Here is a 27,740-nt window from a genome sequence, read left to right as displayed (position 1 = left end):
ATGAAATTTTATTTTTTAAAAAAATCTTTCTTTACAAGTGAACTCCATATAATTTTGAGTGAAAAATGCTATGTTTAAAGAATATTTATGCTATATTTTCTTATATGACATTAATAAAGAAGGAACACATATGCATATATTTAAATCAAAAACTGAAAAATATGAAAAAGATGGAATTAGGAAAGAGGAAAGATGAATTAAAATAATATGAATATGTGTTTTATATAGTTTCAATTTTCTGATTTTGTAAATATTTTACATACTTAGAGAACAAAAATTAAATTATACAGAATAATAAAACAGGCAACTCTTAAAACTAAAATATTATTAAATGGGACAAAGTAGCTGCATATCAAGTTGAAAGCCAAACCTAATTACTTCAAAATTTTTAGAAAACATTATATTTTTAATTGTATAAAATTTTAAAGGTTGCTTTCCACTTACAGTAACTACAACACACTGGCTATATCATACAATACTTTGACTGTATATGTGATAGCTTAAGAAAAAAGTTACAAATGTATCATTAACTGCATGTAGTAATTTTATTGCTAGCATATCAATATTTTTATTTTATATCTGTATTAGGCATATTGAAGGACAATGCAAATATTTACTTTAAGTATTGTTAAAAACCGATTATTATCAAAGATTGACTTTAGCCATAGCAATACTTGAATACCTCAGGAAATTGATGAAAACTATTAAAAAAAGTCAAATTTTCTTTAGCTCTAAGGGCAAAGAGTAAAGGAAGGAAGATATATACTAGAAAATCCATAATATTTTAATTATAATTATTATAATACATTTAATATACATAAATAGTGTTAATAATTTGTAAGAAAAACAATAATCTGTGGTACTGAGGCCATACCTCTTCTTCCCTGTTCTTTCAGCCCACTGGGGTGGAGACTCCCCTCCAGATTGCTGCAGCAAATAACACATCCAGACTCACCCCTCAGTTCCCATCTGTGCAGCTCTCATCCCCAGACAGAAGCAAGACTTCAGCATTTCTCATCATGCTATCATTGGCCTGTTATTGAAGCCATGTTCCTGACAAGAATAAATGAGAGTTGTAGGCTACCTTCTAATTAACCCTCACTCTTGGGATAGTGGTTCTTTGGAAGGAATGATGCTAAAACTGAAACTCCAGTACTTTGGCCACCTCATATGAAGAGTTGACTCATTGGGAAAGAGTCTGATGCTGGGAGGGATTGGGGGCAAGAGGAGAAGGGGACGCCAGAGGATGAGATGGCTGGATGGCATCACTGGCTCGATGGACATGAGTCTGAGTGAACTCTGGGAGTTGGTGATGGACAGGGAGGCCTGGTGTGTTGTGATTCATGGGGTCGCAAAGAGTTGGACACGACTGAAGGACTGAACTGAACTGAACTGGACATGACCACTAAGAATTCTGGGGTCCGAATAGCCCTTGCCTGACTCATTATGTGGTATTTCAACACCAGGAGAGACAAAGTGACAGGACCTTAGTTTCTTGGCCCTCTCCAACAAGTGTTCAGATCCAGGAGGGGGTGTGTCATTTAAGAAAAGTTTGTCATTATCCCCACCCTTGGCTCCTGAGACCATGAATGGAGGTCAGAAGCAGGCTTAAAAATAGATAGCTACTACAAGAACTGTACAAAAAAGATCTTCATGAGCAAGATAATCACAATGGTGTGATTACTGACCTAGAGCCAGACATCCTGGAATGTGAGGTCAAGTGGGCCTTAGAAAGTATCACTACAAACAAAGCTAGTGGGGGTGATGGAACTCCAGTTGAGCTATTTCAAATCCTGAAAGATGATGCTGTGAAAGAGCTGCACTCAATATGCCAGCAAATTTGGAAAACTCAGCAGTGGGCACAGGACTGAAAAAGGTCAGTTTTCATTCCAATCCAAAGAAAGGCAATGCCAAAGAATGCCCAAACTACCGCACAATTGCATTCAACTCACAGGCTAGTAAAGTAATGCTCAAAATTCTCCAAGCCAGGCTTCAGCAATACGTGAACCTTGTACTTCCTGATGTTCAAGCTGGTTTTAGAAAAGGCAGAGGAACCAGATCAAATTGCCAACATCTGCTGGATCATGGAAAAAGCAAGAGAGTTCCAGAAAAACATCAATTTCAGCTTTATTGTCTATGCCAAAGCCTTTGACTGTGTGGATCACAATAAACTGTGGAAAATTCTGAAAGAGATGGGAATACTAGACCACCTGACCTGCCTCTTGAGAAATTTGTATGCAGGTCAGGAAGCAACAGTTAGAACTGGACATGGAACAACAGACTGGCTCCAAATAGGAAAAGGAGTTCGTCAAGGCTGTATATTTTCACCCTGCTTATTTAACTTATATGCAGAGTACATCATGAGAAATGCTGGACTGGAAGAAACACAAGCTGGAATCAAGATTGCTGGGAGAAATATCAATAACCTCAGATATGCAGATGACACCATCCTTATGGCAGAAAGTGAAGAGGAACTCAAAAGCCTCTTGATGAAAGTGAAAGTGGAGAGTGAAAAAGTTGGCTGAAAGCTCAACATTCAGAAAACGAAAGTCATAGCATCCAGTCCCATCACTTCATGGGAAATAGATGGGGAAACAGTGGAAACAGTGTCAGACTTGATTTTTCTGGGCTCTAAAATCACTGCAGATGGTGACTACAGCCATGAAATTAAAAGAGGCTTACTCCTTGGAAGGAAAGTTATGTCCAATCTAGATAGCATATTCAAAAGCAGAGACATTACTTTGCCACAAAGGTCCGTCTAGTCAAAGCTATGGTTTTTCCTGTGGTCATGTATGAATGTGAAAGTTGGACTGTGAAGAAGGCTGAGTGCCAAAGAATTGATGCTTTTGAACTGTGGTGTTGGAGAAGACTCTTGAGAGTCCCTTGGACTGCAAGGAGATCCAACCAGTCCATTCTGAAGGAGATCAGCCCTGGGATTTCTTTGGAGGGAATGATGCTAAAGTGGAAACTCCAGTACTTTGGCCACCTCATGCAAAGAGTTGACTCATTGGGAAAGATTCTGATGCTGGGAGGGACTGGGGGCAGGAGGAAAAGGGGACAACAGAGGATGAGATGGCTGGATGGCATCACTGACTCTATGGACGTGAGTCTGAGTGAACTCTGGGAGTTGGTGATGGACAGGGAGGCCTAGCTGCTCCGATTCATGGTATCGCAGAGAGTTGGACACAACTGAGCAACTGAAGTGGACTGAACTGAACTGAACCTCTTTCCAAAGGTACTTATATTATTTGCAAAAGAACTTTGACATGCTTAAGCCTAAGGTTGTTCTTAAGAACAGTGGAGTTTGTTGTGAAAGATAATTGGCAGATTTGCGGGTGTAATGAAGATCCATCCTTGAGTACAGACAGGCTAGTTTGTAGGACAGACCTGGGGAATAAGATAGATGAGAGGAAAACTCCTGGGGTTAGAACAAACATCTAATACTGATCTCAGGAACTATCTCCTCAGAAACTACAATTTGATTACATTAGTTTGTAGAAGAATTTATGTCCCAGGATATTGTCGAAAACAATAAAGCAATCTGGTGTTAATTATTGAAGTTTAACAGCTGGGAATAATCAGAGAAAGAGTAGGAGTCACAGTATCAGGGTCATCCCAGGGGGACTGTGGTATAGCTAAAGCTGCCCCTCCAAGAAGAGCCATATCAGAGACTTAACTCAGGGGTTTGAAGTAGATCTCACTCATTTAACCTATAAATACACAAAACAAAATAAAAAACAATAATGAGCCCTGGGGGTAGGGTACCAGACCAATTCTTGCTACAGTGTTCTCTATGAAGTAGCTGCTGGTGCTGCTAAGTCGCGTCAGTCCTGTCTGACTCCGTGCAACCCCATAGACGGCAGCCCACCAGGCTCCCCTGTCCCTGGGATTCTCCAGGCAAGAACACTGGAGTGGGTTGCCATTTCCTTCTCCAATGCATGAAATTGAAGTCGCTCAGTCATGTCCGACTCTTCGCGACCCCTAGGACTGGAGCCTACCAGGCTCCTCTGTCCATGGGATTTTCCAGGTAAGAGTACTGAAGTGGGTTGCCAGTGCCTTCTCTGATGAAGTAGCTAGTTTCTATTAAAAAATTATAGAATAATCAAAAAAGTAGAGAGGTATAACTCATACAATAGGAGCAAAGAGAAGTAATAGAAACTGCCTATAACAGAGAGCACATTACATTTAAGAGATTTCAATGTAGCCATTGTAAACATGGTCATGAAGCAAAGGAAAATAAATAAATTTAAATTAAAAAAAATAAAAAAATAAAAAGTGAAAAATAGAGCTACTATATGACCCAACAATCCCACTCCTAGGCATCTATCTGGAGAAAACCATATTTTGAAAGGATGCATGTACCCTGCTGTTCATTTTAGCACTGCTTACAATACCAAGGACATGGAAACAACCTAAATGTCCATCAGCAAAGGAATCAATACAGATGCAGTATATATATATATATATATATAATGGAGTATTACTCAGCAATGAAAAGGAATGAAATACTGCTATTTGCAGAAATGTGGGTGGACCTAGAGATTGTCATACAGAGTAAAGTAAGTCAGAAAGAGAAAAACAAATATAGAAAATCACAAATAAAAACTGCACATAAAACACAGTATCAAAAAACAAACGACTTGTTTAAAAATGGGCACAGCACCTGAATAGACTTTTTTTTTAAGATGTAAATTTGGCTAATAGGCACAAGAACGATGCTCAAGATTGCTAATTATCACAGAAATTCATTTCAAAACCAAAGTGATATATCACCTCATACCTGTCAAAATGACTCTCATCAAAAAGTCTATATATAACAGATGTTGGTTAGGATGTGGAGAAAAGAGAACCCTAGTACCCTGTTGTTGGGAATCTAAATTTGTGTATCCAGTATGGAATACAGTATTAAAGTTTCTCAAAAATTTAAAATAGATCTACTATATGATCCAGCTATCTAGTTTTGGGTATATTTCTGAAAAAACAAAAACACTAATTAAAAAAACACATGCACTCCAAAGTTCCAATTCAGGGAAAAAAAAAAAAATTCTCCAATGTTTAAGCATTACCTAAAATAGCTAAGATATGGAAACTGCCTGTGTCCATTATCAAATAAATCGGTAAAAAAAAAAAAGTATGTGCTATATATATGTATACAATGGAATATTGTTGTTGTTGTTTTAGTCACAAAATCATGTCTGACTCTTTTGCACCCTCATGGACTGTAGTCCGCCAGACTTCTCTGCCCATTGTACTTTTTAGGTGAGCATACTGGAGTGGGTTGCCATTTCTTCCTCTAGGGGATCTTCCTGACCCAGGGATTGAACTTGCATCTCCTGCATTAGCATGTGGATTCTTTATCATTGAGCCAATAGGGAAGTCCCACAATGGAATGTTAGTCATAAAAATGAATGAAATTTTGTCCTTTGTAACAATATGAATTGACTTAAAAGGGACTATGCTACTGAAATAATTCAGAGAGAAAAAGACAAATACTCTAGGTTATCATTTGTATGCGGAATCTAAAAAAAAATAAAGCAAATTAATGCATATAACCAAATAGAAATTGATCCACAGATAGAGAGCACATACTAGTGGTTATCAATGAGTCCAGGTAAGAGGGTAGGGGCAGGATAGGCATATGTGATTAAGAGATACAAGCTATTATGTATAAAACAAATAAGGAACAATAATATTTTATAATATTATAATAATAACATATTGTAATAAGTTTAAAAGGAGTATAATAAAAAAATACTAAACCATTATATCGTGCACCTGAAAAATAATATAATATTTTAGATCAACTATAATTCAATAAAAATGTAAAGGAACTTATGATGGCAATGGTGCATAAAATAGCAAATATCAATAAAGTGATAGAAGTTATAAAAAAGAGATTTAAATGTGAATTGTGGAGTTGAAAAGTAAACTGAAAATTCCTAAGGGGGAATCAACAGTCTCTTTGAACAGGCAGAAAAAATAATCAGCAAACTTGAAGACACACAGATAAGTTATACAATTTGAAAAATAGAAAAATAATTTTTAAAAAATGACCAAAGACTCAGAAAATTGTGGCATACCATTAAAAGCATCAACATGTATACAGTGAGATTAGTAGAAAAAAGATAAAGACAATAAAAATTTTGAATAAATTATACTAAAAACTTTTAAATTTGTAGAAATTTATTTAAAAAATAAATTGCACACCTAGAAAGTTAAGACTACAAGAAAGAAAACATTAAGATCCACAACCAGACACAGTGTAATAAAAATATTGACAGTTAAAGACAAGGAAAAAAAAAATCTTGAAAGTGAAAAGAGAAAGACACTATACCACCTAGAAGGGGATATCCAGCATGATTAGCAGTTAACTTCTTAGCAGAAAATTAAAAAGAAATGCCAGAAGGCAATGGGATGTTATATTAAAAGTACTCAGAGAAAGAAAAAAATAAAATAGAAAAAAAAAATATAGTCCTGTCAGGACTTCTATATCCAGCGAAGTCTTCTATCAAAACTGAAGTGGAATTAAATTTCTACATCAGCAAACACTATAAAAAAATTTGCTAGCAGAGCTGCCATACAGGAAATATTAAAATAATTTCTTTCATATGAAGGAGAGTGTCTCCAAGCATTAAGTAAAATTTTTAATGCATATATATGGAATTTAGAAAGATGGTAACAATGACCCTATGTGCAAGATAGCAAAATAGACACAGATGCAAAGAACAGACTTTGGGACTCTAGGAGAAGGCGAGGGTGGGATGATTTGAAAGAATAGCTTTGAATGTATATTACCATGTGTGAAATTGATCACCAGTCCAAGTTTGATGCATGAAACAAGGCACTCAAACTCGGTACACTGGGACAACCCAGAGGGATGGGATGGGGAGGGAGGTTTGGGATGGCTGACACATGTTCACCTGTGGCTGATTCATGTCAGTGTATTGCAAAAACCACCACAATATTACAAAGTAATTAGCCTCCAATTAAAATAAATTAATTAATTAAAAACAGACAAAGAAATTATATTTGTCTTTCTTTGCTTAATTGATTTTAAAAAGTAATTGTTTAAAATAATATGTAAAGAGTATTTTTTAAGCGTATATATACATATATAGAAACATAAATTTGTATAATATATTTGCCAATAAAAACACAAAGGAGGTGGGTGGGAGCAAAGTGTAATGGGCAAAGGAAATTACTACAGGTGGTAAAGAAATAATTATAGTAATGCATTTTCAGTTTTATAATATTTATAAATTAATATGAATAACACTAATAATCCCCAATAAGGGATAAGAGAGTATAGAATTATACATAAGTAGCAAGAGAACAAATATATGACAGAGTTGCAGGATAAAAAATCAGTTGTCTTTCTATTCTGGAATCAAGAATCCAAAATAAAACCAAGAAAACAATTCTACTTACAGTATCAAAATGAATAAAATATTTAGAAATAAACAACATACCATGTTCATGGACTAGAAAAATTAACTTTGTTGATACTGTAATAATACCCCAAACTGATCTCCAGATTCAACAGAATCTTGATGTGAATTCCAGTTGACTTCATAGACATTGACAACTGGGTTCTAAAATCAATGGAGAATTGTAAGAGACCGAGAACAATCAAAACAACTCTGAAAAAGAAAAACAAGATAGGGAGACTCACATTTCTTGACTTCAAAATTTATAAAGAGGCATTAATCAAGGCAGAATATTATTAGCAAAGAAAAGATAACAATGGATTGGAACTGATAGTCCAAAATCAAACCTGTACATTTATAGCTGATTGATTTTCAACAAGTGTTCAAAGACAATTCAACTTGGAGAGTACAATGTTTTCAATAGAATTATACTGGAACAACTTGTTGTTCACCCACAAAAGAGTCAAGTGAGAATAAACATTTTTTCCTAAGGATATGTACAAATGGTCAATAAGCAACTGGAAAAAAAATGCTCAGTATTATTAAGAATTAGGGAAACTCAAATCAAGATCATAATTACAAGCCAATTCACACAAAAAAAGGATGGCAATAGTAATAAAATAAATACACACAATAAAATATTTGGCAACGGTGTGAAGAAATTGGAACTCTTATACAATTTTTTTCCAGGAAAGCACAAATGGTACAACCACTATTGAAAATAGTTCATCAGTCCTTTGAAATGTTGAAAATAGAGTCATCATATGACCCAGGATTTCTACCCCTAGAAAGTCATTGTATTGTTTTGGCTATTATGAATAATGTTATTATAATTACCCATGTGAAAATTTTTGTCTGGATGCAAATTTTTATTTCTCTTTTAATATATCTAAGAGAGGAATTACTGGATTCTGTTTTTTAATCATTTTATTTTTCAAGAATATTTTATTTATATTTGATTTCCTGTTGTTTTTTTAATATTTTAAATGTTATACTAACTGTAATAAAATATTACAGTATATCATATACTCTGTGATTCTATATGCAAGGACTCGCCAAACATACATAAAATAAAAAGTATGAAATACAGTCTATGAAAAATGTTTAATATTTCAAAATTCTTGCTCTGTATCAGTATACTATTATAGCCTTTGAAGGTAGATTTCTTTTTATAAACCTACACTTTTTTTAATAGATCTAAATGTTAAGCTATAAAATCTAAAGCAATCACTAAAGTAGTAAAAAAAAAAGTGCTATAACTAATAAGCTAACAGAACAGGTAATATGGAATCATTTAAAAAATTTCTCAGTAAGCTCAAAGTGGCATTAATTATACATAAGTAGCAAGAGAACAAATATATGAATATATATGACAGAGTTGCAGGATGAAAAATCTGTTGTATTTCTATTCTAAGCTCAGAAGGGATCTTATCTGGTGGTGAAATGAATAAGAATTCACCTGCCTATTCAGGGGACATGAGTTCAATATCTGGTCTGTGAAGATTCCACATGCCATGGAGCAACTAAGCCCATGCACCACAACTACTTAGCCTGTACTTGAGCCTGCAAGTTGCAGCTACTGAGCCCATGTGCCACAATTACTGAAGTCTACGCTCCCTCTACTGAAGTCTATGATGCATTTGAAAAGACCCTGATGCTGGTAAACATTGAAGGCAGGAGGAGAAGGGGACAGCAGAAAATGAGATGGTTGGATGGCATCACCAACTCAATGGACATGACATGAATTTGAGTAAGCTCCAGGAGACAGTGATGAACAGGGAAGCCTGTTAATAAAATAATAAAAAAAATAAACTCAGAAGGAAATAACCATATTTATTGTTGTTCAGTTGCCAAGTTGTGTCTGACTCTGCATGATTCCATGGTCTGCAGCATGCAAGTCTTCCTTGTCCCTGAACATGTCCTGGAGTTTGCCCAAGTTCATGTTCATTGAATTGGTGATGCTAGCCAACCATCTCATCCTCTGTTTTCCTCTCCACCTTCTGCCTTCAATCTTTCCCAGCATCGGGGTCTTTTCCAATGAGTCAGCTGTTCACATCAGGTGGCCAAAGTATTGGAGCTTCAACTTCAGTATCAGTCCTTTCAAAGAGCATTCAGAGTTGATTTCCTTTAGGACTGACTGATTGATTTCCTTGCTGTCCAAGGGACTCTCAAGAGTTTTCTCCAGCTCCACATTTCAAAGGCATCAGTTCTTTGCCACTCTGCCTTCTTTGTTTTCCAGCTCCCACATTAGTACATCACTACTGGAAAGACCATAGCAGCTTTATACAGATCTTTGTGGGCAAAGTGATGTCTTTGTTTTTTAAACACACTGTCTAGGTTGGTCATAACTTTCCTGCAAAAAAGCAATTGTCTTCTAATTTTATGGCTGTGGTTACCATCCACAGTGATTTTAAAGTCCAAGAAGAGGAAATCTGTCACTGCTTCTACATTTTCCCCATCTATTTGTCATGAATTAATGGGGCTGGATGCCATCACCTTAGTTGTTTTTTTTTTTTTTTTAATATTGAGTTTTAAGCCAGTTTTTTTTTCACTCTGCTCCTTCACCCTCATCAAAAGGCTCTTTGGTTCCTCTTTCTCTCTGACATTAGAATGGTATCATCCACATATCTGAGATTGTTTATATTTCTCCCAGAAATCTTGATTCCAGCTTGTAACTCATCCAGACTGGAATTTCTCATGATGTACTCCATATATAAGTTAAATAAACAGGGTGAAAATAGCAGCCTTATTGTAGACCTTTCTCAATTCTCAATCAGTCAGATTCAGAGTTCCATACAGATTCCACTCAGATTCCATACAGGGTTCTAACTACTGCTTCTTGATCCACATACAGGTTTCTCAAGTGACAGGTAAAATAATCTGGTATTCCCATCTCTTTAAGAGTTTTCCACAGTTTGTTATAATCCACACAGTCAAAAGCTTTAGGGTAATCGATAAAACAGAAGTAGTTGTTTTTCTGGAATTCCCTTGCTTTCTCTATGACCCAATGAATGTTGGCAATCTGACCTCTGGTTCTTCTGCTTTTTCTAAGCCAGCTTGAATATCTTGGTTCACATAATGCTAAAGCCTAACTTGGGGGATTTTGAGCATAGCCTTACTAGAATATTCAAGCTGTGAATGCAATTGTCCAGTGGTTTGCACATTCCTTAGGACTATCCTTCTTGGGAATTGAGAAGAGGATTGACTTTTCCAGTCCAGTGGCCACTTATGGGTGGATAATACTTTGATACTTTGATAGTTTAATACTTTGATAGTATAATCTTTTAGGGTTTTGAGTAGCTCTGCTGGAATTCCATCGCATCCACTAGCTTTATTGACAGCTGCTGCTGCTAAGTCGCTTCAGTCGTGTCCGACTCTGTGCGACCCCATAGACGGCAGCCCACCAGGCTCTCCTGCCCCTGGGATTCTCCAGGCAAGAACACTGGAGTGCGTTGCCATTTCCTTCTTCATTGCATGAAAGTGAAAAAGTGAAAGTGAAGTCGTTCTGTCGTGTCCGACTCTTAGCGACCCCATGGACTGCAGCCCACCAGGCTCCTTCATCCATGGGATTTTCCAGGCAAGAGTGCTGGAGTGGTGTGCCATTGCCAGCAGTGCTTCCTAAAGCCCACCTAACTTCACCTTCCAGACTGTCACTCTGAGTGAGACTACACCATCATGGTTATCTGGATTATTAAGATCTTTTTTGTACAGTTTCTCTGTGTATTCTTTCCATATTTTCTTGATTTCTTTTGCTTCTATAGAATCTTTACTGTTAACAATGTTACTCATCTCTTTAAATGTATATTGTTTATACAATTCAATTAAAGACAGTTTTTGACTAGATTAAAAAAAAAGATTCAACTCTATCTTACCACAAGAAACATATTTCAAATGTAAAGACAAAAATAAATTAAAAATGAAAGTTTGAGAAAATAAAAAGAAATATAACTGTATTAGTATTAATGTACCTACAACTAGAGCTACAAATTACAGGAAACAATAAATGATAGGACTGTAAGGAGAAATAAACATTTTAATACCATTTACAGAGATTTCAATTCCTCTCTCTGTGTGTCAATAATTTAAATAAGAGGTAGATAAACACAGGTGTCTTGAGGAACATTATCAACCAATTTGATCGATTAACATTTATGGGTCACCTAATGATAGCAAAATGCACATTTTTCTCAGGTGTATATAGAGATTTACAGACCTTCTTCTGAGTTATGTAAGATTATTCAATCGACTTAAGCAGTTTAGAATCAACACCATAAAACTTTAAAAAATTCCCCAGTATTTAGGGACTAAACAATATGTTACAAAATAACTTATGGATCAAAGAAGAAATTTTAAAAAGGAAAGTAGAAAGGTGACTTTTTGTTGTTTTCTTTTCTTTTCCTGAAAGAAAATGAAAACTCAAAAACAAGAATCTTAAGATGTATCAATTCAGATATGAAATTGACTTGAAAATAGAGCAGACCAAAACAGGATGCACAACAGTTGTGTAAATTAAACTCTTACATGAGAATGTACATTTATATGGCCAGTAATTATTACTGGAAGGTTATGTAAGGATATTTTCATTTAAAGAGTTGAAATATAAGTCCTTAGAAGCACACCTAACTTTTCATTATTTACATTTTGCAGTTGCACAAAAGTATATATACCTCATGAAAGTGAAAGTGAAGTTTCTCAGTCGTGTCTGACTCTTTACGACCCCATGGACTGTATGTAGCCCACTAGGCTCCTCCGTCCATGGGGTTCTCCAGGCAAGAATGCTGGAGTGGGTTGCCATTTCCTTCTCCAATGCATGAAAGTGAAAAGTGAAGTGAAGTCGCTCAGTCGTGTTCCACTCTTATCGACCCCGTGGACCACAACCTACCAGGCTCCTCCATTCATGGAATTTTCCATGCAAGAGTACTGGAGTGGATTGCCATTGCCTTCTCCAAAATACAAAGTATTTATCTTGAAATTCTGGAAGTTAAAATGACATAATTTGGCATTATAAATCAATATAAACATTCATGCAAATTTAAAAATTCAAAAGAAAAACATGCTCAAATGATTTTAGGTATAAACTCTGTTCAAATTTGGGCTTTTAAAATGTCTTTCTCAATAAACATGCACTTAAAAAAAATATTGACTCATTCCAAACTTTTAGTGAAGTTGTACAATAGGTGTTATTGCTTCTAACATATAATTGGTGGTGCATAAACTGTGGAAAATTGTGGAAGAGATGGGAATACCAGACCACCTGACCTGCCTCTTGAGAAACCTATATGAAGGTCAGAAAGCAACAGTTAGAACTGGACATGGAACAACAGACTGGTTCCAAATAGGAAAAGGAGTACGTCAAGGTTGTATATTGCTACCCTGCTTATTTAACTTTTTTTTTTTTTTTAACTTTACATAATTGTATTAGTTTTACCAAATAACAGGAGAAGTTTTGAAACTACTGTAAAAATAAGACCAATAACTGGAAGTAGGAGGCTTAAGCTTATTTAACTTCTATGCAGAGTACATCATGAGAAACACGGGGCTGGAAGAAGCACAAGCTGGAATCAAGATTCCCGGGAGAAATATCAGTAACCTCAGATATGCAGATGACACCACCCTTATGGCAGAAAGTGAAGAGGAACTAAAAAGCCTCTTGATGAAAGTGAAAAAGTTGGCTTAAAGCTCAAGCTTAACATTCAGAAAACTAAGATCATGGCATCTGGTCCCATCACTTCATGGAAAATAGATAAGGAAACAATGGAAACAGTATCAGACTTTATTTTGGGGGGCTCCAAAATCACTGGAAGGAATGATGCTAATGCTGAAACTCCAGAACTTTGGCCACCTCATGTGAAGAGTTGACTCATTGGAAAAGACCCTGATGCTGGGAGGGATTGGGGGCAGGAGGAGAAGGGGACAACAGAGGATGAGATGACTGGATGGCATCACCGACTTGATGGACATGAGTTTGAGTGAACTCCAGGAGTTGGTGATGAACAGGGAGTCCTGGCGTGCTGTGATTCATGGGGTCAGAGTCAGACACGACTTAGTGACTGAACTGAACTGAACTGATATACATATACCTCATATACTTCAAAGTAGCTACAAACTAAAAATATATAAAAGATACACACACAAAAAAGAGAAAGGATTCCAAACATAGCACTGTAGATAATAATGAAATCACAAGGGAAGAGAGAACTATAAGAAGAAAGAAACAATAAATAACTCTAGAAACAAGCAGAAAGCAATTATCAAAATGGTAATAAGTACATGCCTGTCAACAATTATTTACAATTTGAATAAATGACACGCTCCAATCAAAATGCAAATGTGGCTGAATGGATAAGCTAATATTCATAGGTATGCTGATTAATAGAGACTCATTTCAGATGTAAAGATACATGTGGACTGAAAGTGAAGGGATGGAAAAAGGCATTCCATGCAAAGGGAAGTGAAAAGAAAGGGATGTGATGTACGTGATTAATATAATAACCATTAATAAGTAGGTAAAACTAGGAATTATCTTCACAACAAAAATATTTCTTTTCTTTTTATTTTGTGTGTATATGAATTGATGGATGTTCCCTAAATTTGTAGCAATCATATAATTATTTGTTAGTCAAATCATTATGTTATTCACCTTAAACAGTTCTATATGTCAATTGTATTTCACTAAAGCTGACTGCAAGGAGATCCAACCAGTCCATCCTAAGGGAGAACAGTCTTGGGTGTTCATTGGAAGGACTGATGCTAAAGCTGAAACTCCAATACTTTGGCCACCTCATGCGAAGAATTGACTCATTGAAAAAGACCTTCATGATGGAAGGGATTGGGGCCAGGAGGAGAAGGGGATGACAGGGAATGAGATGGCTGGATGGCCTCACCGACTCGATGGATGTGAGTTTGAGTGAACTCTGGGAGTTGGTGATGGACAGGGAGGCCTGGCATGCTGTGATTCATGGGGTCACAAAGAGTCAGACATGACTGAGTTACTGAACTGAACTGAAAGCTGGAAGGAAGAAAATAGACTAGTATAGGAAAAATTCCTCTATATGTCTTATAATCGTGAAAACAAATGCCCTGAAGCTCAAAAGTGAGGATTTGGAAGAATGTTAATTTCAATTAGAAACTAGCAACGAAGGGAATGGCATTCAACTCCGGAATCAAGCAGGGCAATTTATTTAAGGGAAATGGTTAAAAATTAATTGCCATATATTTACTACCAATTGTGTGATCTTTGTTAATATTTGGGGGGATATAAACTGAAAACAGTATGGCAATTTTTCAAATATTGAAAATAGAATTACATATAACCCAGCAGCTCCAATTCTGGGTATGTCCAAAATAATAGAAAGCAGAGTAAGGAAGAAGCATTTAATACTCATGTTTACTGAAGCATTGTTTACAATAACACAAAACTGGAAACAACTCAAATATCCATTGATAGATAATGAACAAACAAATGTGATCTATACTTTGTTGTTGTTGTCATTTACTCACTAGTTAAGTTCAATCTCAGTCCTGTCTGACTCTTTGCAACTCCAAAGAATGCATCATGCCAAGATTCCCTGTCCAACACCAACTTATGGAATTTGTTCAAACTCATCTCCATCGAGTCAGTGATGCCATCCAGCCATCCCATCCCCTGTTGTCCCCTTCTCCTCCTGCCTTCAATCTTTCCCAGCATCAGGGTCTTTTCTAATGAATCAGTTATTCCCATCGGGTGGCCAAAATATTGAAGCTCAGCTTCAGCATCAGTCCTTCCAAGGAATACTCAGGACTGATTTCCTTTAGGATGGACTGATTTGATCTCCTTGCAGTCCAAGGGACTCTCAAGAGTCTTCTCCAACACCAAAGTTCAAAAGCATCAATTCTTCATTGTCAGCTTTCTTTATGTTCCAACTCTCACAACCATACACGATTACTGGAGAAACCATAGCTTTGACTGGATGTACCTTTGTTAGCAAGGTAATGTCTCTGCTTTTTAATATTCTGTCTAGATTGGTCATAGCTTTTCTTCCAAGAAGCAAGCATCTTTTAATTCCATGGCTGCAGTCACCATCTGCAGTGATTTTGGAGCCCAAGAAAATGAAGTCTGTCACTATTTCCATTGTTTCCCCATCTATTTGCCATGAAGTGATGGCACTTTATGCCATGATCTTAGTTTTGTGAATGTTGAGCTTTAAGCCAGGTTTTTCACTCTCCTCTGTTTAGTTGCTAAACCTTTTGCAACCTTATGGACTGTATCTTGCTAGGCTTCTCCTGTCCATGGAATTTCCCAGTCAAGAATGCCAATGTGGGTTGTCGTTTTCTTCTCCTGGATTATTCCCAACCCAAGGATTGAACCTGCATCTCCTGCATTGGCAGGAAGAGTCTTTACAGCTGAGCCACAGGTAGGCCTCCAATCTATATATACAAAGACACATTATTCATACTTAAAAAGAAAATACTGACATATGTTACAACATAGATGAATCTTTAGGACACTGTGCTAAGTAAAATAAGCCAGTCTTAAAAAGACCCAAAATTAAATGATTTAATTTTAAGTGCTTGAATTCCTTTCAATGTTCAAATAAAACATAATGTACAGATTATATACCTTAGAAGAAAGGATAAGATAAATTTTACAAGTGTTAGAGAAAAAAAAAGCTATATTAGAGGCTCATTTTTTTTGATAAACTTAATGAATACATACTTCTATATTAAACAATCCTCTGTGCCTAAGTTCTTCATATAGGAATATAAATAACTATACTTAGATATGAAATTACTTATAGTACACAAATAAGAAGATAGGTTGAATGGCATCATTGACACAATGGACATGCATTTGAGCAAACTCTGGGAGATACTGAAGGACAGGGAAGCCTGGTATGCTGCAGTCCATGGGGTCACAAAGGGTCAAACACGACTTGGCAACTGAACAAAAATAGTAATATATATATAAAGAACATTCCATTCAAAACCAACACAATATATACTTTTAACAAATACACATATAACATTCTCCAGGATAATTCACATGCTAGAACATAGCATAAGCTTTGTCAAAAGTAAGAACATTTGAATCATATCAAGTATCTTTTTTGACTACAATGCTGTGAAGCTAGAAAAGAACAAGAAAAAAAACCAAACTAGAAAAAAACACAAACACGTGAAAACTAAACAAATGCTATTAAACATCCAGTGAATCGCTAAAGAAATCAAAGCAGAAAAAAAACATTACTTGGAGAGAAATGAAAGGAAAACATGATGATCCAAAATCTATGGGATTCAGTTAAAATCAGTTCTATGACAAACATTTATAGCAATACAAGCTTACCTAAGGAAAGAAGGAAAACATCAAATAATCCCTTTAAGCTTACACCTAAAGGAACTAGACTCATGAAGTGTTGAGTATAAATTAATAAAATAAAAACATAAAAATAATAGAAAAGAGCAATAAAATTAAGAGCTGAATTTTTGAAAAGAATTTTTTTTTAATTCATAAACCTTTAACCCAGACTCATTAAGAAAGAATGAGAGAGCAACTTAACAATATGAGAAATGAAAAAGGAGAAACACTTCAAAAATATGAAGATTAATGTGAGCAAATCTATGCCAATAAAATGTATAACCTAATAGACAAATTTCTACAAATGTTCAATTTCCCAAAACTAAACCAGGAAGAAATGAAAAATATGAACAGGCCAATTACCAGTAATAAAATTGAATAGGTAGCTTAAAAAGCTCCCAACAAATAAAAGTCTAGGACTATAATGGCTTCATAAATGAATTCTACCAAATTATTTGAGAAGAATAAACATAAATCCTTCTCAGATTATTCTATAAAATTTCAGAGGAAGGAACACTTACAAAATCATTCTATGAATCCAACATCACCCTGATATAGAAACCAGGCAAATACAGTACAAAAAAAGAAAATTAGAGGCCAATTTTGGTGTTAGTCGTAAAGAACCTGCCTGCCAACTACTGAAGCAATGGAGCACATCATCCTCTGAGACTTTAGATGACTGTAAAGTTTCAGGAATCAAAATTGTTTGGTACTGACATAAAATACAGATATATAGATCAATTGAACAAAATAGACAGCCCAGAAATAGCAAACCTATAGTCAAATAATCTATTACAAAGGAAGTCAAAAATAAAGTAGGAATATACAACAGAGACTAAATAATCTCTTCAATTAATATTTCTGGGAAACCTGGACAGTTACATGTAAGAAAATAAAATTAAAACCTTTTCTCATTCCATATACAAAAATAAAAAATCAATTTCCTAGAATATTTTGTCTGGAATAAAACATAGGCAGAATGACCTCTGATATAAATTATAAAAATGTCTTTTGGGATATGACTTCTAAAGCAAAGGAAATAAAAGCAAAAACAAACAAACAAACAAGGCTTAATTAAACTTAAAAGGTTTGGGGGTAAGAGAAATCCTTGACAAAGGACAAAGACAACCTCCTGAGTGAGAGAAAGTATTTATAAATTATATGATCATCTGTGGTTACTACTGATGGAGACACCAGTGGATGAAAGGAGAATTGAATGTGTATGTGTGCTTAGTCACTCAGTCATGTCCGACTATTTGTGACCCTTGGACTGTAGCCCACCAGGCTCCTCTGTCCACTGGGATTCTCCAGGCAAGAATACTAGAGTGGGTTGCCATGCTTCCCTCCAGGGGATCTTGCCAAACCCAGGGATCAAACTCAGGTCTCCTGCATTGAGGGTGAATTCTTTACCATCTGAGCCACCAGGGAAGCCAGAGAATTGGATAAAGGTAATCAAATAGTACAATCTTCCTATTATATGAAAAATAAGAATTAGAGGTACAATGTACAACATGGAAAATGTGATTAACACTGTTGTATGTTATATATGAAAGTTGTTGGGAGAGCAAAGCTGGAGAGTTCTCGTCAGAATAAAAATATATATGTTCATATTTTTTAAATTTTGTATTTATATAATAGATGTTCCCTGACCTTATTATGGGAATCATTTCATGATACATATAAGTCAAATCATTATGCTGTATATCTTAAACTTATACAGGGTTGTATGTCAATTTATCTCAATAAAAACTGGATGAAAAAAATCCAAATACACAACATTGAATCATTTTGCAAGAAGAAGTGCCTAGAAAATAAAAACTTCACATATTGTTCATACACTAACTTCAAAGAGTAATAAACTAGGAAAGCTGCTTAATTCATTTCTGTTGTATTATACACTAATAAATTGACTAGCCATGAAGTAATGAAAAAGCAAAAGAAATAAAATTAAAGTTTGGAAAAGAAGACAAACCAATCATTCAAAGATGATATGTAGGACTTAAGGGAAATCCAAATGGGTTTTCAGATAAACTACTATAATTAATACTCTAGACATATTTCCAGGTAAAATTTAATATAAAATCAATTTGATGTTAGCATACAGTAACAACTCAAAAAGGAAATAATAAAGTATCATAGAAGCATTATATACCTAGCAATAAATCTGGCCATAACAACCAAAAAGTAAGGCTTCTAATTCAGAACAGTAATTATTAAATAATATAGATAAAAGAAACATGCACATACATAAAGATAAATACAATATGCATAGTTTTGAGGACTCAATATTTTTAAGAGGGTGATTCTCCTCAAATAAATATTTGGATTCAAAACAATGTTAGTAAAAATCATTAACGTTGTTGAGATATTGAAATTCAAAATTTATGAGTTATTTTTTTATTCTTATAAAATTCATATGGAAATCAAAAGGATAACAACAGCCAGAAACACCTTAAGAAGAACAAGGTGGGGACACCTCTCCATCAAATATCCAGATTTGTTTTAATTATATGCAATAATTAACTTAGAGGAATATTGATGCAATTAGTATAACAGAGACTATATATAGACTCAAGTTCATCCATAGGTGGCTGTCTTAATCCACTTGATCTGAAATAACAAAAATACCCCACATTGGGTTGCTTAATCTACAAATGTTTATTCCTCATAGTCTTCTCACTGTGTTCTCACATGATTGAAGGAGCCATGGATCTCTCTGAGGTGTGTTTGATAAGGATGCTAATTCCATTAACAAGAGTTCTGCCCTCATGCTAATGGCCTCTCAAAGATCCCACTTTCAAGTTTCATCATCTTGGGGATTTAGTTTTAACATTTAAATTTTGTTGAGATATGATAATTCAGTCTATAACAATTCCTCCAGTTTTGCCTTTTCCAGGATGTCATAAGAATGCATTCCTTCATATGCATGTAATTCTTTGGTCTACTTCTTTAACTTATCAAAATGTGTTTAATATTTATGCAAATTGTTGCAAGGAAAAATAGCTCACACCTTTTATTGCAAAACCATATTCTGTGGGGAACTATTGATATGAACAAAACTATGCACTTAAGAGGTATCTTACAATGGAATGGAAGTGAAATTCCAAACTTTTAAAGATTTGGATATTTTATTTGTAAGAGGAAATTTTAAAACAATCAAATTCCGAGATTGCTTTCCTAAAATATTATTGGCTAAGGCAAGTGAAAAATAAGAAAGCCTTAAAATAATCTCTTTTTTAGATACAGCACAATCAAAACTTGGGCTTAACAGCTTTTATCCTACTATTCCTCTTCTGCCTTCCTTTGCTCTTCTATCTGTGCCCGAAACCTTTTTCCTGATTCACTACTCTAAACTCTTGTTCAGTCAGAAACCTCCAAAGTTAAACCATCTTCAAAGTTGAATTTTTAATACTTTTTGACAACATTCAGAAGTAAATCCCAATGCAGACCTGACCCCTGCTGCTATGCTTTTTGATGACCTTAAGACAGAATATCAGAATGTGTTAGTTGCTCAGTTGTCTGCAACTCTTTGCGACTCCATGGACTGTAGCCCACCAGGCTCCTCTGTCCAGGGAGTTCTCAAGGCAAGAATACTGAAGTGAGTTGCCATTGCCTTCTCCAGGGAATCTTTCTGACCCAGGGATCGAACTCAGGTCTCCTGCATTGCAGGCAGATTATTTTTTACCATCTGAGAGACGAGGGAAGACCTAACAGATAGGGAAAACCTAACAGACCTAACAGGGATGACAGAAACACAATGAAATTAAAAAAAAAAAAAAAAAAGGAGGAGGGAATCTGAAATGAAATAAAGTCCTTCTGTCAGATCTCTAATCTCTAACTGAGCATTTAGAAAACTATTGACACAAAAACATTATAAGACTCAGAATAAGTTGATATTTTTGTCAGTTAATACTCCTGCTTGTCATTAAGCATCAGAAGAAGTATCTTTTTGAGGACACATGAAGATATTACAAGAAGAATAATCATTGGAAAAGCAATTGTTACACATATCTGATGAGTAAAAAATGAGGAGCAAAGCTTAATGAAGCTGCTTTAAGAGGAAAACAATTTCTGGATATCTTCCTTTACTATCAAACATTTTAGGAGAATGTTCTCTGAATGCTAAAGCAAATCCTGTAGATTTGTATTGATACCAACAACATAATATCTGCAAACCCTTATGACCTCACAATCTACCCTTCATTGTCAATTTTGCAGGCTGTAGTTATTTATAATAACTCATGAACTATTCTCTAATCTCAAATCATAACTGTTACCCTTATATCCTGGGCTAAAGAACATTCTTTTTTTTTTTTTTTTCCATTTTGACACCAGATTTATTAAAATAAGTAACAATCTACTATGTAAATAAAATTGTCAAATAAATATTCTCTATGATGTCCTTAAAAAAAAATTCCAGGTTTCTCCTTTTTGCAATCAGTTTACAGTTAACTTGGACATCAACTTATATATATATATATATTTGTTTCTAAATCAAGACTAAATTCAAGATTTCCATGAAATGATAGATTCATTGTGACCAAAATTTCCATTAATATTGTAAGAATCAGTAGGGGGTGAATGTAATAAGTTTCAGATCAACCCACAAATTCTACCTAAGTTGAATCATACTTTTTAAAACTGGCAGCTAGAGAAAGACTAAATTTAGTAATAGAAAATCTAATAGAGAAACAAGTAACCATGCTATGTACCAACAATAGTGAGCTCATTCCTCCCCAAAAACCCAATAAATAAAGATATTGCTTTGCTAAGGACTTTAGAGCCACGAGCAATATAACTATCCTCTACTTCCCTGTGGTATTCAGCCCAATGTCATTTTATCTTCACCACCTAAGGCCAAATATTCTAGTATTATAGAATCTGTGTTCTGTTTCATTAGTCAGGTATTGGATTGAGATAGTTAAAATTTTAATTTCCTAGGCAAGCAACAAAATACCTGAGTTACTATGCTATATATGTTTATTAAAGTGCTTTCCTACCCTTCACATGTCCATAGACACAAACATAAAGTGATATTTTCCTAAAGGAAATGGCAACACACTCCAGTGTTCTTCCCTGGAGAATCCCATGGACAGGGGTGCAAAGAGTCGGACTTGACTGAGGGACTGAGCACAGACTTTCCTAATGGGTATCTACATTTGCCCAATAAAGGGATGAATAACTTTGGTTATGTGATAAAGATGAGATTAACTTCAAGTTTGATTACATCTATCTGCTTATTGCTTTAGCTTAGAAGGGACTTTTCATTTCCAAATAAACATTAAAATTTAATTAAAACTAAGTGCATTAATTTTGACAATTTATCTTGAAGAATAAAAACAGTTAGAATCAGATATGGAACAACAGACTGGTTCCAAATTGGGAAAGGAGTATGTCAAGGCTGTATATTGTCACCCTGCTTATTTAACTTATATGCAGAGTACATCATGCCAAATACTGGGCTGGATAAAGCACAAGCCAGAATCAAGATTTCAGGGAGAAATATCAATAACCTCAGATATGCAGATGACACCACCCTTATGGCAGAAAGTGAAGAACTAAAGAGCCTCTTGATGAAAGTGAAGGAGGAGAGTGAAAAAGCTGGCTTAAAACTCAACATTCAAAAAACTAAGATCATGGCATCTGGTCCCATCACTTCATGGCAAATGGATGGGGAAACAAAGGAAATAGTGAGAGACTGTATTTTCTTGGGCTTCAAAATCACTGCAGATTTTGGTGATTGCAGCCATGAAATCAAAAGACACTCCTTGGAAGGAAAGTTATGACCAACCTAGATAGCATATTGAAAAGCAGAGACATTACTTTGCCAACAAACGTCTGTCTATTCAAAGCGATGGTTTTTCCAGTAGTCATGTATGGATGTGACAAAGTGAAAGTTAGTCACACAGCATGTCCGACTCTGTGTGATCCCATGGATTGTAGCCCACCAGACTCCTCTGTCCATGGGATTCTCCAGGCAAGAATTCTGGAGTGGGTTGCCATTTCCTTCTCCAGTGGATCTTCCCAATCCAGGGATCAAACCCAGGTTACCCAATTGGAGGCAGACTCTTTACCAACTGAGCCACCAGGGAGAGTTGGACTATAAAGAAAGCTGAGCACCAAAGAATTGATACTTTTGAACTGTGGTGTTGGAGAAGACTCTTGAGAGTCCCTTGGACAGCAGAGAGATCCAACCAGTCCATTCTTTTTTTTTTTTTTTTTAGCTTTATTCTTTAATATTTTATTTTTAATGGTATTGTAAATGGAGTTGTTGATTTTATTTTCATTTTGACATTTTTTTAAATTTTTTTTAATTTTATTTTATTTTTAAACTTTACATAACTGTATTAGTTTTGCCAAATATCAAAATGAATCCACCACAGGTATACATGTGTTCCCCATCCTGAACCCTCCTCCCTCCTCCTTCCCCATTCCATCCCTCTGGGTCATCCCAGTGCACCAGCCCCAAGCATCCAGTATCGTGCATCAAACCTGGACTCAACCAGTCCATTCTACAGGGAATCACTCCTGAATATTCATTGGAAGGACTGATGCTGAAGCTGAAACTCCAATACTTTGGCCACCTGTTGTGAAGAGCTGACTCATTGGAAAAGACCCTGATGCTGGACAAGACTGAAGGCAAGAGGAGAAGGGGATGAGAGAGGATGAGATGGTTGGATGGCAACATCAACTTGGTGGACATGAGTTTGAACAAGCTCTGGGAATTGGTGAAGGACAGGGAAGCCTGGCATGCTGCAGTCCATGGGGTTGCAAAGAGTCATAGACGAGTGAGTGACTGAACTGAACTGAATCCTAAAGAAATAAATTATTCACCTTTAAGAGATATATATATATATATATATTCCACCGATATCCTGTGTGTATTATAGATCCAGTTCCACTATTTTGATGGCTGATGCCTCAAATTACATTTCCATTTCATATTTAAATGGGTCTTATTTTTGTGGCATTCTGTTTAGTACTTCTTAACCATGATATTTACAAGATTTATGTATCACTTTCTACATTCCTAATGTGAGTAAAACAGAAAGCTCAGATAGTAAACAAATAAACACAATTCATTTCCTTTACTTCTCCTTTCCCAAGAGAATATCTTTTGCTTAAAAAAAAATTAAACACTTTATAAAAACATAACAAAAATTGACCTCACCTACAGACAATAATGGATATTGTAACTTGCACTAAATTCCCACAGTCAGATCATGAAAAATGCTTTGGGACTCCTGATCTCTTGATATTAGAAACTTCTCAAGAGCACAAAATCTGTTTTGCTAGAAGCATTCTCTGAAAATACCTTTTAAGTGTTTTTTCCCTATAGACTCAGACTTCATTATTCTTTTCTCCAGGCAGTAAGAAATTTGAACATGTACTTTTTAATCACATAGAGGTTGGGAATAATTTTCTTGAATATGTAAATATTGGCAAAAAAGGTAACTATCCTATCTAAATTGTACTTACTTTGTAAATCAGTCAACCAAATATGCAACATTTTTGTTCACTATGCAGATATAGTTATAATGAGTATTTTACTGGGAGAAAAATAAATAAATTTAAATAAGAATATCCCTCAAACAGGTAACACCCTGAGTTAGAAAGAATAGGAATATAAATTACCATAGTTTTTAGACAAATAAATATATAGTAATGAAACACCAACAGAATATGGCATTTTAAGATAAATGATAGTCAATTTGGAAAGTAGGTATAGAAATTCCAGAACTGTGGATTAAATAGGTCAATGAGACTTCATAAGAAAGTGGTAGAAAAATAGAATTTGAATAAACAAAGGGAAGTGCAAGCAGGAGATAACAGCATACACAGAACCACAGTTGTGGGCATGGTGGAGATAGCTTTGGAAGCAATGGATGACAATATAGGCAAAATAAGATATAAAAATTAACACTTTGCTTTTTTCATTAGTGTAACATAGTACCTTGGTTAAGTCCCCAAAATGGTATTTTTATATTGTTTATCATAGCTTTGTGTAGACTTGCTTTAATATTAAGCGTTATTCCTATTACAAAAGGAATAAATGCTTTCTATGAAAAGATCAAGTGATACAGACACATATACAATAGAAAGCATAGCTTCCTGCATCTCATCAACAAGAGTTACCTACTATTAACTCTTTGGCATATGCTATATTAATAGGATAGATTTTTTTTTTCTATACAGACTAGTTTATATGAGTGTTTTTGTTGCTTTCATTAACATTAAATGTATTCTGAAATTATCTTTTTCACCACATCTTCGTATACATTGTTCCACTTTTTGCCTTTAAACACACACGCATATATACTAAATTAGATCACATTGTTCTGTATTTTCCCTCATTAACAATATTTATAAACTTTTCCTTTGTCATCTTTACTCAGCTACAAGACAACTGTTAACATTTTAAAACAGTTGTGAAAGTTGTGTCTATCCAATATCTCAATAATACCAGTAATGCAACTCTGAGCATTTATCTTTGCATACTTTTGTGAATAGTTCAATGAAATATATGTCTAGAAGTAGAAAAGCTGTTGGGATTTTGGGAGATTAGGATTGGTGTATATATACTGTGTGTGTGTGCTAAGTCACTTCAGTGATGTCCAACTCTTTGCAACCCCCTGGACTGTAGCCTGCCATGTTCCTCTGTCCATGGGATTCTCCAGGCAAGAATACTGGAGTGGGTTGCAGTTCCCTCCTCCAGGATATATACACTACCATGTTTAAAATAGGTAATTAGTGGGAACCTACTGTATAGCACAGGGAGCTCAACTCTGTGTGTTTATATATATAAAGAACCCATCTGTCAATGCAGAAGACATAAGAGACATGGGTTTGATCCCTGTGTCAGGAAGATCCCTTGGTGAAGGGCATGGCAACCCACTCCAGTATTCTTGCCTGGAGAATCCAATGGACAGAGCAGTCTTTTGGGATACAGTCCATAGGGTCTCAAAGAGTCGGACATGACTGAAGCAACTTAATATACATGCATACACATATACATTTAATTTAAATTCAATTCCTATAAACAACATATGAGACTACTTGTTTCATGTCTCTAAGGAATATGTTGTAGCATTATTGTCTTTAACATGTGCTGTTAATTACTTGCTACTTTGTATTAGATGCTTATTATAGAAAAGACCCTATGTTAATTTTTAATATAAATTAATCCATAATACTCATAAAAGCTCTAAGATATGTCATCTTTCTTCAAATGAGGAAACTGAAGCAAAGGGATAGTAGAAATTGCTAAGTCACACAAGTGGTACATGGCAGAACATGGATTACAGCCCAATTTGTCTCTACAATCTTCCTTTTAACTATAATTTCACTATGCTATTGGTATGCAACCTCAGTTTTAAGACAAATGAAAAGTACATAGCAAAATTAAATAATGAATCTAAGTTCACTCAGTAGATACAGAGCCAGAAATTTGCCTCTCCAGTAGTAATTGAATTAATTAAAATATAATTTACTTGCCTCCTTTGTCAAAGATAAGGTGTCCATAGGTGTGTGGATTTATCTCTGGGCTTTCTATTTTGTTCCATTGATCTATATTTCTGTCTTTGTGCCAGTACCATACTGTCTTGATGACTGTGGCTTTGTAGTAGAGCCTGAAGTTAGGCAGGTTGATTCCTCCAGTTTCATTCTTCTTTCTCAAGATTGCTTTGGAGCCTATTATACAGAGTGAAGTAAGCCAGAAAGAAAAACACCAATACAGTGTACTAACACATATATATGGAATTTAGAAAGATGGTAACAATAACCCTGTATACGAGACAACAAAAGAGACACTGATGCATAGAACAGTCTTTTGGACTCTGTGGGAGAGGGAGAGGGTAAGATGATTTGGGAGAATGGCATTAAAACATGTATAATATCATATATGAAACGAGTCACCAGTCCAGGCTCGATGCACAATACTGGATGCTTGGGGCTGGTGCACTGGGACGACCCAGAGGGATGGTATGGGGAAGGAGGAGGGTTCAGGATGGGGAACACTTGTATACCTGTGGCGGATTCATGTTGATACATGGCAAAACCAATACAATATTGTAAAGTTAAAAAATATATATATTTTATTACAGTCTCATTTTTTAATGACTTATGGTATAAAAGTTGAAACCATCTATCAAGACAATATAAGAGAAACCTCACCAAAAAGTCATCAGTGATGCACAAATCTAGGAGCAATTTTTAATGTTACAGTTACCTTTATAAAGCTAACATAAAACATTTCACAATGTTAGAGATTTCTAAGTGCAGGTATGCCAATTATGAATGCATTGAATTATATTCTTATGGTTTGGGCCAGTTTAGTTACCTCAATTATTCATAGTTCTATTTCTGTGATCACGTTTTGAGAAGTGTGATACCAACATGTCACCACAGATTCATGCCCCAAGAAAATATGCAAATGTGATTTTGAAAAATGCAAATAAGGATCCATAACCCATGCCCATCCATAAAGGAAGCTTGATTGTGTCTCTTTAGGCAACACTTTTACTTGTTTTTGTGCAACATTAGACAATATTTAAGAAACTGAGAATTGGTACTGAGGCTTCTAAGGAAGTGAACATGTTAAAAAGCAGAAGGTGACATTAAAAAAAAAAAAATAGGGCTGAGAAATGTGCCTGTCAAAAAAGCATATGGCTGTCTATCCACAGGATTTTCTGGTGTTGTTTTGGGGTGCACCCTTGTATCCTTAACATAGCTTTCTTTAATTGTAAACATTAGCATAATTACTTCATACACACACATATACACATATATGTGTATACATGTATATAGGAAGAGAAAATCATATGTAGATAATATAATATGTATGTGAATAATTTGTTGCTTTGCTTCTGAATGTTGGACATACTGATACATTGAGTATGCATTCCTAGATACTATATTTTATAATATATATCAATATATAGTGGTGCATGCACCTATATATTTATAGATAAACCCCTATG

The sequence above is a fragment of the Bubalus bubalis genome, chromosome 16, assembly GCF_019923935.1.
Source record: "Bubalus bubalis isolate 160015118507 breed Murrah chromosome 16, NDDB_SH_1, whole genome shotgun sequence".
Taxonomy (NCBI): Eukaryota; Metazoa; Chordata; class Mammalia; order Artiodactyla; family Bovidae; genus Bubalus; species Bubalus bubalis.
The sequence above is the reverse complement of the archived record's forward strand: the minus strand, read 5'-3'. Positions refer to the sequence as shown.